This window comes from Myxocyprinus asiaticus, chromosome 44 (genome assembly GCF_019703515.2).
Source record: "Myxocyprinus asiaticus isolate MX2 ecotype Aquarium Trade chromosome 44, UBuf_Myxa_2, whole genome shotgun sequence".
Lineage (NCBI taxonomy): Eukaryota > Metazoa > Chordata > Actinopteri > Cypriniformes > Catostomidae > Myxocyprinus > Myxocyprinus asiaticus.
In genome coordinates this window covers 14,150,224-14,164,817 of record NC_059387.1, presented here as the reverse complement: position 1 = coordinate 14,164,817, position 14,594 = coordinate 14,150,224, and positions in this window count along the sequence as shown.

Below are 14,594 nucleotides of genomic sequence, written 5' to 3'. Positions count from 1 at the left end.
GAAAAAAAAATAAAATAAAAAAAAAAAGAAATTAATGACCATATCTCTGTCTGCATGCAGCTGTAATAGCCCCTGAAGTCGTAGACGAAGCCAGAGTTGTTTCACTGTGTTTAAGCAAACACACATATACGCACATGCCCAGTCACACTCATCAGTCAACCAATACGCTTGAATGTTACTACAGAGACTACTGAATAACATCGACTACCGAAGTGGCTGGCATGATGAAAACATAAAGATGGGTATGTATCCAATGTAATAGAAACTAAACAAGGCAGTTTCATATGACACAGGACCTGACATCTGGTAAAATTGCATGTGGCGTTTGTGCAGCCAAGACGGTGCTCGCATTTCAGTTTCATCGTGGTTAAAAACTTAAAATCAAGAACTACATTGAGTCAAGTCACCCACATCATGTCTCTCACAGTTTACTAAAAACAGCATATCGAAATAAAAATACATACAAATAGTATTAATATTGGATATTAGGCATAATGTAGGCTTCTGTAGCCTCTTGTGGTCCACGCAGTGTTGTCAGCTTGAACCGGCCCATAATAGCTTGATGAATTAACTGTATAACTTTTTAAATAGTCAGGGGGAAAAAACGTTTTTTTTGCTAAAGCAGACAGCAACTCTAAACAGATAAACAGCACCTATTTATTATTGATTGACTGTTTTCAAAGCATTGACAAGCTACTTAAAATGCATTCTTTTGCAGCATTTGTCCACCATTCACAACATTCAACCATGCACAGAAAAATATTAGGATATTTTGGGCAGTGAAATGTTTTGTTTATATTTTAATTATAGACTATAAAATAAATGTATTGCACTTATGCACATCTTTTTTAGCCTACACCTCTGACACATTTGAAGGACAATTCTGTTAAATTTATGACTCTCCATGTTTTTGTGGTTAAAGAAGAGCTCAATTAAATTTTCTTTGGTTGGTATTTAAAGATTTCAGACTGATTGCAGACTTACGCGGCTGACGCTCAAGCAAATATAAATTATTATTATTTGTTTTATCTTCTGCGGCAGCTGCTGCGAGACGCACATGGACACATCAGGGATTTAGGTGCACGAGCAGCATGCAGAACTGCCCTGCATTGTGCGGTTTCCCACAAATTAACTAGAAAATCATGTCTGTGACGAAATGGCCCTAATATTATCATTGGGCTTTTCCAGTATTTTTGGATGTAGCATTTGCAGTCAAATCATGAGATGTAACTTCTCAGCAAGTGCTACTTACTACTGTGTTGACTTATTTAAATGTACTGTATTTTCCCAAATCAGTCGGCAGATAGAGAAAAAAGATTCAGAAAGAAATCTCAGTATAGACTATAATTTTTTAGATAGGGATAATTTTAAATAAAACTAAATTAAATTGAACTGACAAATTGAAAATGAAGTAGAAATAAAACGAAATTTATACATTTATATTGACAAACTGTTTTAATTAGTTGTGAAGTTTAAAATAAGCTTAAAATATTGATGTTGAGTATATGGTTACAATTTTAATTCAGATTCATGAACAGATTCATTCGGACTCTGACTCAGACTCGGCCTGTTATGGACTCGGTCTTGAATCTGACTCAGCCCCTTTTGGACTCGGTCTCAACATGGACTCGATTGTTTAAAGACTCAGACTTGACTCGGACTCGACTAAGGTAGACTCGAACCCAACACTAGTATCAACCACAGCGGGGAATAAACTATCATTCAAAAGAGCGCCCCGTTGAGGGGCCACACCCATAAAAGCGCATCGATGCCCAGCAGTGCCAGGGGCGAGAGAGAAAAACACAGGGGACAGTGCGATGTCTCGCTCGAAGCGAAAAGGTCCACTTCCACTCTGTCGAACCTCCTCCAGATTTGTTCTACAATCTGAAGATGTTATGTCCATTCTCTGGGTATCAGACCCTGTCCGAACAGGAGATCTGCCCCTAAATTCAACCAGCCCGGAACATGTACTGCTCGTAGAGAAAGTACATTTTTTTGTGCCCATAGAAGGATGCAATGTGCCAGTCTCAGCATGGCATGAGCATCACCGTGAACATCTCCCGCCACTGCCGTATACAGCGCCACAAGCCACGGAGGAGGTTATTACCACCGCGGCGACACACCTGTCCCAACAGAACACCTGATATCAGAAAGCGGGTCAGTTTCATGATAACAAAGTCTGGTAGCACCCACGCGTCACTCTAAAGGGACAAAAAGCATTCCTCAGAGGTTGAAGTCCCTTTGTGGAGTTCATCCAGTACTGAAAAAGTTCTTGCATGCAACAAGCCCAGGGGAATGACAGCTGATGCCACGATTATGAGTCCCAAAAGCCTGTGAAATGTTCTCACAGAGAGAATGCGTCCCACTCTGAACATCGCTAGACATCAGTGTAATAACAGAATGTGAACTGGAGACAGACACGCCCGCATTTCCCACAAGTCTAGCTCCATAACTAGAAACATAGTCTGTTGCCTTGGCAACAGAACACTCTTGTCTAGATTCACTCGCAGCCCTAGATTGCACAAATGGCTGAGAACGACATCTCGGTGTTGGGCAGCCAGACTCTCTGAGCGAGCTAATACCAACTAATCATCGAGATAATTCAAAACGCGGATGCCTTGAAGCCTCAAGGGTGTCAGAGCTGCATCCATGCATTCCATGAAAGTGCTGGTGCCAGAAAGCTTTTTTCAAAATTGGTTTGCTTTGCCCCCAAAAGCGAATCTGAGAAAGCGCTTGTGCTTTGGTGCAATCTGAATATGGAAATAAGCCTCCTTCAATCTGTTGTCACAAACCAGTCCCCTGGCTGTACTTGTGACATTATTTGCATCATTCTGAATTTACATTTCATTAGAGTGAAATTCAAATGTCTCAAATCCAGAATGGGACACAAGCCACCGTGATGTAACCATGCTCTACCGTTCGAATGACCCATTTCAAAACATTTTAGAACTGCTGCCAAGCTGCTAGATGGGCAGACAGAGGTATTAATGCATGGTTCTCTCCTGTAGTGCAACATGTAATCACTAGATGACACTCTTGGCTTACTTTTGGTGACTGTTCTACAATCAGCGGCACAGCGGAAGGAGAGCCTTGTGCCTTCAGTACTGCAGCTGATTGAATGAGAGCAAATAATGTTTTGCCTGTATTATATCCAGGCATGCATAAAAACGCCCTGAAGTGTCTACAGCAGGGACGCTCATGGAATAAAACATCTTCCCTGGTATGTTAAATGGTTAAGAATGTAGGGAGAATTGCCTTTATTATATCTAGGCATGTACATATATAAAGATGCCCCGAAGTGTGTATACAGCAGGGATGCTAATGCAATAAAACATCTTCCCTGGCATGTTAAACGGGGAAGAATGTAGGGAGAATTGCCTTTATTATATCAAGGCATGTATAAAAAATCACCCTGAAGTTTGCATATAGAAGGAACATTCATTGATAAAACCTCTTCCCAGGCATTTTGAGCAGGGAAGAGTCTGTGAACATGGGGGATATTGGGAACAAGCTGGTCAGCCACAACCACCCCAGCATTCCTATGGGGAGACAGTGTGCTGTGCTTGTGACTGTGTTTTGTGTACACTTGTGCTTGTTGAACATCGAATTCTGTTACGCATGCCTCGAGACCCTTGGTCATGGAGACAGAGTCTGAATTCAGGATGCAATCTCTCGATGTTTGCTCCCCAGTGCAAGCTGCAGGGGGAAACTGAACTATATTCTGGTTGTCTGGCTTTCGAGGCGTGTACAATGGCGAACTCATCCTGATACTGACTGAAGGGCAAACAGGGGGGAAACGGATATGTTTCTACAGTCCAATTTTTTCACTGAATGGGGGCTTACCCTTCATTACATAGCAAGACCGTCAGGCTCGTGTGTAGACCTTTTTTTATTGTACATTGAGTTAAATTGTGCATGCCCCGAGACCTTTGGTCATGGAGGTAGAGGTAAAACTCAAGCTGAAAATATTCAATGCTTGTTCACCAGCACAAATTATGGTATAAAACTGAGCTAAATTGGTGTACTGAAAAACGGGTTAGACACTAAACCGGTCCCAGAATATACAATGGGGGAACAAAGTGCAGTGCTCGAGACAAAGTGCTTTTACACATTGGATAAAGAATTTAGTTGAGAATGCTCAGCATTAATTCACAACGTTATTCACAGGAGGAGACAGACACAACTTTGAGTGTTCGAGGCAAGAACGGTGAAATGCAGTCCTCTGAATGGCACCGATCCGAACCCCAAGCACTCGTCTGTATGCGATACATGTGGGTGGGGGGGGGGGGAACTTTTGCTAACCTCAATTCATAGAAGGAGGCACAAAGTCCATTGTCTATCACCCTCGCAAACAAAAGCATCGCCCTGACCAAGTCGTTCCCCAGCGCAAGCCGCGGGGTAAACCGAGGGAAAGTCCAAACGGAACCAGTGAACTCAAAAGGGCACTCCTTAACACAATGCACTTGGTTGGAATGCAAAACCATTGTGTGTAGATCCAACATTTTCATTTAGTAATTTAGCAGACGCTTTTATCCAAAGTGACTTACAAATGAGGAAGAGAGCAAGCAATTTGTCATACAAAGTTCAATAACATCTACAGTGTTGTACTGCCAAGCTCTCAAGGTGGCAGGAGTAGTATAGGTGCTAGCGCAGAAGAAAGAGACAGAGAAAGAGGGGTTTTTGTGTACAATAAGTGCAAGTTAAAAACATCACCTTAAGTCAATAATAATCTCTTGATTGTTTTGAACCTACATTAAGTGTGTCAGATCAACTTTGAACTGAATCTCTTGTCTTTAGTGTAAACCCTTAACTTTAGATTGCCCTCTGAATATATAAATTCTTTAATCATAATAAGGAAAGCTGTTTTAACCTCTCCTTCATATCACTGTATCTAACATTATTGTCAAATCACATCATTTTCCATATAAAATAAAATAAAATAAAATAAAATAAAATAAAATAAAATAAAATAAAACAACTTAGAGATGTGCCTTCAAACTCTGCTCTTGTGTTTCTGTTTCAAGCAGACACTTATCAAACTTAGACCGAGAGTGAGAGATGGGCGGGGGAGAAATTAGGAGGGGCTCATTCCACTCCCTCATGCTGTTTCTAATCTCATTACAGCTATTCCTTCTTTTTTCACTCACAATAATATATTTAAGTTAGTCTTCAACAGTGAAAATAGTAATAATAACTCTCTTATGTTTACTTTCTCCCTTTCCTTACTCTCTCAGGAGAAGGAACTTCCATTCTATCTCATAAAATAACATAAATCCAGTTTTTAAACTAACAGAAAAGTAAGTAGAAGTTTAAACCGGATGAAGTAGTAAAGAGGCACAACGGAAATTCAGACAAATCTCTTTTCTTGTGTTTTGAAATAATTGCTCATTACACTACATCCTTTTAATTTCTCATGTCTCTTATTTTTTTTTTATTCTTAATGTTTCAGCATCATTTAACAATAAGATTTTTCAGTTATTATTCTCTTATACTTATCAGCATTTCTCAACAAATTATTCAGTTAAATAGCAGAACCAAAATTCACAGTGCAGAAACTGTATGCCACTAAAATAATACTTTCATGGATTAACTATGGCAAATAAAAATAGTAGTAATAGAAAAAGACAATCAGTCCTTCTTTGTACCACCCACTAACATTTTTTTTTTTTAAGTGAGAGTACTCTCTGGAAAATTTGGGGGAGTAACCAATCCAATAGGTGACTAACTTTGCCATCAAATTTGTAATATTTACTCTTCAACTCAATGAATCAGTGGTTAGATGCTGGATTTAAATTTAGACCCTCAAAACAATTTAGACATGGGTTTTGAACTCATTGATGGCAGTCTGTTTAGTCATATAAGACTGAAATCAATTTATCCAGAGAAATTGTAATCCACATTAGAAATGGCAAATCAGCAGTGATTACCAGCAGTAATGAGAGCAGGAGGACCAATCAGATAATAGCCCACATCATTTGCAGTCTTCTTTTTCTCTGGATTTTCACCTGCAGTATTAGTAACTTCAATAAATCATCTGGCCCAGCCATCTGCAATGGTGAGAGACTAGTTCCAGAATGAGTTAGTGAAACAACATACACTTAATGATGACAACAGAAAGGGTAAAACAGTTAGTATCAAAAACACACACAGAATAGACTCATGAATATGAAGTTATTAATATTCATAATTGAGAAAGTTATGATGTTCAGTTTAATCTTAATGTTTCTCCATGGGTTACACCTGCCTCCAATGACCAATTTTTCCTTAGCATTATCAATATTTTTTTACAATCATATACATCAAAGATATTTCTTAATTCTTAAAATCAGAACTTCTAGCACGAATAACATTTTCCATTATATGCACTTTCAAAAGAAGAAAACTTCTATTTTATTAGATATTAGAGCATCTGAGCAAAACTATTTACAAAGTTTGCTTAGTTCCTCCTCTTTATTGGAGGTTGGAACTTTATTTTCCATTTTATCTGGCATGATTGGTCACAGATCAAACCCAAGGAAAAAGCATCACAATGTTGACAAGACTGCCACACATAAACATCAGAAAACCAGGTATTAAGAGCACAACTTCAGCGGGTTGGAACTGCAGAGAACATGAAATGATCCAAATCATTTTTAAATTTCTTTTCCTTTAATTTTAGTCTAAAAGGCAGCTTCTCAGTATACCCATGACCAACCACTGCCTACACTGTGCATATAAAACAAGAAAATAAAAGAAAAAATATCTAATCTTAACTAAAAGAATCTGCTATCTATTTTTTCTAAATTCGGGGCGCCCCTGTCTGAGTGGAGACATCAAGAGAGACGAGCTTTCCCATTCAAAGTCTGCAAACAATCATTTGCAGTACAGAGTAACCCCTCCCACTCAGTCTGCCTACAGAGCAGCGTCTCACTCAGTTTCTCCATCAGACAGTCCCTAACAAAATAATAAACTCTATCTATCTTATTTTTGTTGGTTGATCAAGTATACACCGACAAAGCTGCTACTCACATTGCTCTCCAGACATACTCAAACACATACCCAAAAAAATAAAAATAAAATAATCATGGGTTCTTACATTAAATATCAAGACTTTACAGTGTTTAATTTAATATTGTTAAAAATGTTATTCCCTCATAAACTGGACCAGACAGAATGTAAAACAGACACATGAATGTGAAGTATTCACCTTTAAAGTTTGCCTCTCACGTTCAAATTACAAAATAGATTTTGGTTTTGGAAAATTTTCCTATTAGTCAGCTTCACCTTTTTCCTCTTTCCCATTTCTTTAAGATTTTATTAATCAATTTTTACACAGTGGATTTCTAGATGTTAGTATTTCCACTGGAGTGTTTGCCATAATTATACCTTATTGTAATGTGACTACACTTATCTTCAATACAACTTTTGTTTAAAATCCAATAATTTAGTTGACTTTAGTTTAAAGTAATACACTGGACTCAAAACTTTATTGTTTGTCCAGATAATGTGATATGAACTTTAACTCTAAGCACAGATATATCAGTTGCTCTTTCTCAGTTTAGTTAATCTTATATTACGCTGTCTTCATGGCATGAAAAGAACAGCCCAAGGCTGAATCTTATCCAGCCAGCTAAGAGTCAACTTTTTGCTTTCACTCACACTTTTACAAACAGTCACACTTCACAGTCACCTCACACACACATTCAGACACAGATACAAACATTTCCACAAACACAGAAATTTTCACACTCTTTACAATCATAAGGCCTTTGTAAACACAGAGCTGGAACCAAAGTGTGTGTGTTGCTTGCTGTACTACCCGCATCTGAAACAGTATCTACCGGCTTCTCTTTCTCACTGACCTCCACTAGGGTTCAGATGTGTGTCTTTAACTCATTAACCTTCTCCATCAGCCGACTGACTGACTGAGAGTGAGAGATGCTTTGCCGAAGCAACGGTGCAAAGCACAATGTTAGAGACCTTTATGTTATTATGAGAAGTGTAAAAATATTTTCGGTTCATTATGAAACTGGTGGGACAGGCCGCCACAGTCTAGGTAATTAATGGCAAACACTGGTCAGAGATATGTTGAGGAGTAACAAGGGGATTAGTAGTGATACAATTACATTTAAGGATGAGATCTAGCCTTATCCCTTTTCTGTGAGTTGCAGGGGTGTCCAATATTGTAAGGTCAAATAAGGTCAGAAGAGCTAGAATGTCAGCTGCTTGAGGTTTGTCCATGTGGATGTTAAAATCTCCAAGGACCACCAGCGGAGTGCCATCCTCAGGGAGTGAGGACAGCAGTACATCTAGCTCTTCAGTAAAGTTGCCTAGTTAACCTGGAGGATGATAGATTACCAAAAACTGAATTTTTGCAGGATTAGTGGTAGTAATGGCATGATATTCAAAAGTTGTGTTATTGCAGAGAGATGAGAGTGGAATGAATTTCCATGAGCTGTCTGAAAAGAGGGACGTCCATGCCACCATCAAAAATCGAGCATAGAAAGCAGTGCACATCTCAACTCTTAATAAAATGCCCACGTGATCCACGAAACAGGTGATATAAAAAATGAGATAAAGTACCTTGCATCTCCTGATAGAATCCTGAGAGAATAATTGCACCGATGAAGCACACAGTGCATTAGTTTGCCATCACTCACTTGGGGAATATTCTCTTATTCCTGACCCTTTGTTCTGCAGCCAGGCTCACCGGACCATGCAGGATCCCCTCCGACGCGAGCAGCGTTTTGAACAGGGAGGGGAGAGATAGGCCGAGGCCGCTCCTCTATTGCCTTATTGATATGCATTCTCCCAAAACAATAACACCTCATTGTGAGAAATTCTGAGCCTCGACAAAGCACCATTGTCCTCGTCGGTTCCTTGTAAGTTTTGGAAAAACCACATTGAAATTGCTCTGAAATTTACACTGTGTCAATGACGTCCTTACGTGTTTGCCACTCAAAAGGGAGAAAAAGAATCCTCACTCCGACATGAGTCACTAGAAACAAACACGTGCTTAGACAATTTCTGCATTGAAGAACAGAAAATCTGACTCGATGGCGTGTAAGCCTGTGATGTAGCTCCCTAGGCAGCGTTGCTTAAGCGCCATCAGCCAGTAAATTGAAGTGATTGTACAAGGGCTTCAGACCACGTGACACTTGTGTGGTGTCCCATAGTGATCATACACAGCTCGAGTTCCACGAAAGGGAACAGAAATGTCTTCATTGCATTTCAAAACATCAGGAAATCTGTGCTGAAAGGCAGAAATTACATAAAATTTTGAGGGCATGTAAGCGAATGCACCCAAATTGAATTTCCTTCCCAGTAATCCTGATTTAAAACAAATGCTGGAAAACCTTTCTTAGGATAGTTTCCAAAGAAGTCAGACTGATGAAAAGTTTACATCAGCCTACTTGAAAAATGATCCTGTCATTGTGTCTGAGTTTGGGTTATTCTGTGGTAAATATCTGCACCGTAAGAATGTTGAAATGTATAGAATTTTAAGCTCATTCAGCTTGACAGAACATCACTTCAGTAATTGTTAAACATCTGCGGCAATAAACCTTCCTCTCTTTCCTTTGAGGAAACATGGATGAGATATTCTGCATCCAACAATTTCATATACTTCCGCAAAGGCTTATGAATATGTTCTTTAAAGACACTTCAAAGGGTAAGTCATGATTTACTGTATTGATTCACATTTATTTAAGAAAAATCAAGTCAAAAATCAATACACCACTGTACAAACAATTACGATGACTCCATTTGTACCAGCTACTGTATTGAGCACATCAACATTTGACTCCTTGGGCTCATTTATGGATTTAAAATTTATGTCTAAAAACATTGTTATGGTTTCTTCTTCACTTGTCAGCCCTGTGCAAGAACTAATGGATGTTTGTGGAAAGATGCCCCTTATGTATAGTATCTGAAAATAAAAATTCATTGATTTGAATAAAACTGAACTGCTTTTCTGTAGTCAGCAGGTCTATCAAGCTGATGACGTGCGAAAAAGTGCTAAGCATATTCCCAAAATGTAATTGCCTCAGTCAAACTCAAACACCCTCCAGTGAATGATGAGATGTCTGCTAGTGTGTGTACTGCAACTCAAGCTTTTTGTGATGTTTTCATTTTCCTTCTGTCCCTCTATCATTGTAATACTTTATAGCATCTTTTAAATCCCTGTAGTATTTCTATGATCAGCAGATGTGTTTATCAGTAGGGCTTGCTAGGGATTTAACAGCCTGATTTAATGAAAATTCTGCTAATCTGGTGACATTTTATTATGTGGTTAATGACACATCTCGGCAGTTCCAAGGTGAAATATCCACTAAAAGCTAGTTAAATGTTCTCCCAAATGGAGGCTTTTAAGCTCAATGCTTTATCGAGTTTTAAATCAACAAAACCTACCTCCCTACCCTAAACCTCAAACCTAACTGATAGTGTCATAAAGAGCAAATGTGACATGAAAAATGCATTGGCTGAAGGAGCCACTTTTTTTGTGGTGTTTCTCAGACACTTTCAGCTCAAGTGTCACCTCATGCTCATCAAAACTCGTACTGCAGTCCTTTGCATCACAAGTGCAACATTCTGTCAGTTAAATCACACTTGAACAAGCTTGTAAATGTAGTTGGTTATGTAATGCAGATGAGCACCCCCTGCTGGGCTCTCTAATACCTCTTCCAGCAGCACCCTTAGTTTTACCCAGGAGGTCTCCCATCCAGGTACTGACCAGGCTCAACTCTGCTTAGCTTCAGTGGGCAACCAGTCTTAAGCTTCAGGGGGATATGGCAGTTTTACTTGTGATTTCTCTGAAAGAGAATAAAAGTCGTTGTTGTAGTGCCTCTAGAGTTCATTTCACCAGGAAACTGCTGCATACAATGAGCCACATAAAAATAATTTTGTAAAAATGTTGGTATAGTAACTTGATTCTGTGAGACCAGGTTGGATTTGAATGAACCACTAACCTACAACTTCAATGTGTAACTTTTCCTGCACCATTTGTGCTATGGGCATGAATGATACCTCAGACTGTACAGTTTGTGAAAGAGATGAGTGCTTTTAATGCTCTAAGCTTATGATTTTGTTTTGGTGGACAATGAAATGGGCAAAAAAATCCAGGATGAACCCAAACCATATCTAGGGACCAGATTATCATAAAGACCTGGAGCTGGGTAAACAAGGAATTAACCACTTAGCAATCAGCCAGTACACCCTAATGGCCACCTAGCAACATCCTAGCAACCGCATAGCAAAGCTCTAAAAAACACTCTTACTGCAACATTTTAAGCAACAACCTAGAACACCGTAGCTTTGTGGAAGCAGCTCACATTTTCTTGTTATTAACATTTTTATAGATTCCATACACAAAAACCAATAAACACAACATAAAATATGGAATCAGTTATATAAATTAACCCCTCCCCCCCACCCCCCGAGTGCACAAACACATCAAACTAAAAATTACAAATCAAAAATCCCTCTCCACTGTCCCTCCCCGAGAACCCTCCAAGAAATCCAAATATCCACCCCACTTCCTATTAAACAAATCCTACTTTCCCAACCTTCTGTAAATTGCCTCCTCAAATGCCGTAACCTCACTAGTCTCCCCGCACCACTTCCGAAATGAGGGTGTCCCAGCCGTCTTCCACCCCCTGAGGATTATTCTCCTGGCCACCATAACTCCAGCCAGTACACAACCTCTCAAGTGACTATCCCCAAAATTAATGACCTCCCCATCACCCAGAATGCAGAGTCTGGGGCAAAATGAAAACCGTGTGTCCAACACATTACACATAAATCCCTGAATCTTCAACCAGAATTCCTGTATTTTAACACATCCTCAAAAAACATGGGTTATGTCCCCGTCTTCTGATTGGCATCGCCAACAGGTGGATGTGTCTTTAAGACCAAGTCTATACAATCTAGAGGGGGTCCAATATAATCGATTCAAAATCTTAAATTGCATCAGACGCACCCTTGAATCTCTAGATGCAGACTTGACATTTTTTAGAATCTTAGCCCACACTCCCTCCTCCAATACCAAATTAAATCTCTCTCCCATAATCTCTTGAGAGAGGTTGAAGCTCCATCCCCCAGACTCTGAATTAACAGGGAATAATACACTGATGCCTCATGACCTTTTCCAAAACCAGTTATCACCACTTCTAGAGTATCTGCCCTTTTATGGGGTGTATGCTACTCCCAAAAATAGTACAGAGCAGGTGGTGCAGCTGTAAGTACCTGAAGAACTGAGATCTAGGTATCCTGAAATGTTGGACCAAATTTTCAAACTATCTCAACCAACCACTCTCATATATATATATACAATTCATTTTAATAACATTAACCTTTCCAATCATCGATAAATGTAATGAAGCCCACCTACTCACATCACTCAAAAACCTTTTATTAAAGGGTAAAAATTAACTCTGACTAAATCACATAATTTTGCTGAGAATAAAATGCCCAAATACTTAATTCCCTCTTTTGGCCATTGAAAGGCGCCCAGTTGAAAAGCCGTTACTGGGCAGTACGCTGTCAGAGCCAAAGCTTCGGATTTAGACCAATTAACTCTGTATCCCGAAAATGTAGAAAAGGAATTAATAATTCTGTGGAGGCAAGGCATAGATCTAGTGGGGTCAGAGACGAATAATAAAATATAATCTACGTAAAGTAAAAGCTTATGCGCCACACCTCCCACCACCACCCCTGGAAAATCATCCTCCTTTCTTATCGTGGTTGCTAATGGTTCCAGGGCAAGACAGAACAATAACGGGGAAAGAGGGCAACCCTGCCGGGTGCCCCTATTCAGAGTAAAATAATCTGAAATTAATCCATTTGTTTGTACCGCCGCTACAAGGTGTCTATAAAGTAACTTAATCCATCTAATAAAAGTATTTCCAAACCCGTATATTTCCAGCATCTTAAAAAAATAATCCCATTCTACCATATCAAACGCCTTTTCGGAATCAAGTGAGATGGCAGCGAGAGGAGTCTGATCATTCGCCACTGACTACATGATATTAATGAGACGCCTAATGTTGTCAGAAGAGCTGCGGCCACGAATAAACCCCACCTGATCTATATGTATAAGAGATGTCATAACTTTACTTAATCGGTTAGCCAGAATTTTTGCCAAAATTTTTACATCTAGCTGGATCAGAGAAATTGGACTGTAACTTTTACACTCGCTTGGATCTTTGTCCTTTTTAAGAATCAGACTGATCCGGGCTTGTGTCATGGTTGGCGGAAGCTTTCCATTGTTTAATGATTCCATATAAACTTCAAACAAAAGTGGAGCCAGTTCTGTAGGATAAGATCTAAAAAATTCCACAGCAAAGCCATCTGGCCCCAGAGCCTTGTCTGTAGGCAGGGCCTTAATTACCTCATCAAGCTCCTCCAAGTTTATCTCAGATTCAAGATAATTTTTTTGCTCAGTTGTCAATTTAGGGAGTTCTAGTGGTTCCACAAAGTTTCTAATATCTTCATCAGTAGACGAAGACGTGGAACCATAAAGATCAAGATAGAACACTTTAAAGGCATTATTAATATCAATGGCCGAGGCAAAAATTTCACGACCAGCAGATTTCACTGAGGGAATGGTAGAAAAAGACTTTTTCTGCTTTATATATCTAGCCAAAAGCTTCCCTGCTTTGTCTCCCGACTCAAAATATGACTGTCTTGCCCTGAATAAACAAAACTCCACTTTCCATGACACAATAGTATTATAACTGTATTTCAAACGGGTCAATTCTCTGAGGCCACTAGACGACATTCGGCGCTTCAGCTCTGCCTCTGCACTTTTAATATTCTCTTCCAACTCCACAAGTTCTCATGCTTTGGATTTTTTTGGTGAATGAGGCATACTGTATGATCCGACCCCTAAGAACCAACTTAAGTGCCTCTCAAGCCACGCCCACAGAGGATACTGAGGACCAGTTGGTCTCCATATAAACATTGATTTCAGCCTTTAACATTTGTGGAAAAGTTTGTTGGAAATCAGGATTTTGCAAAAGGAATACATTAAAGCGCCAGCTGTATGATTTCTTTTTCTCCGTATGTGGCAACATCTCTAAATTCAATAGGGCGTGATCTGAGACTAAGATGTTTCCAACTGAGCAATCGACAACAGATGAAATGAGGGACTTAGATATATATATATATATATATAAAATCTATTCTTGAATAAATCTTATGGACTGATGGAAAAAAATTTATAGTCCCTACCAGATGGGTTCAAAAGTCTCCAAATATCTGCAAGACCAAGATTTTTACACATCCTGTGAAGCGTCACTGTTGCTATAGGGGCCTTACACACTTTTGCTTCACCATGATCAAGGAATGAGTCCATCAAAAGATTAAAGTCTCCTCCCAATATTATATCATGAGGGGTGCCAGCGGCTTGCAACATCCCTTCAAGATCCATAAAAAAGCCCTGATCATCAGCGTTAGGTGCATAAATATTAGCCAAAATCAACCATTGCCCCTGAATTTCTGCTAAAACAATTATGACTCTTCCTATTTTATCTTTAATCTGTTTGAGAAATTTGAATTGTTGATGTTTATTTATCAGTATAATGACCCCTCTGCACGCACTTGAGCCAGTGCTAAAG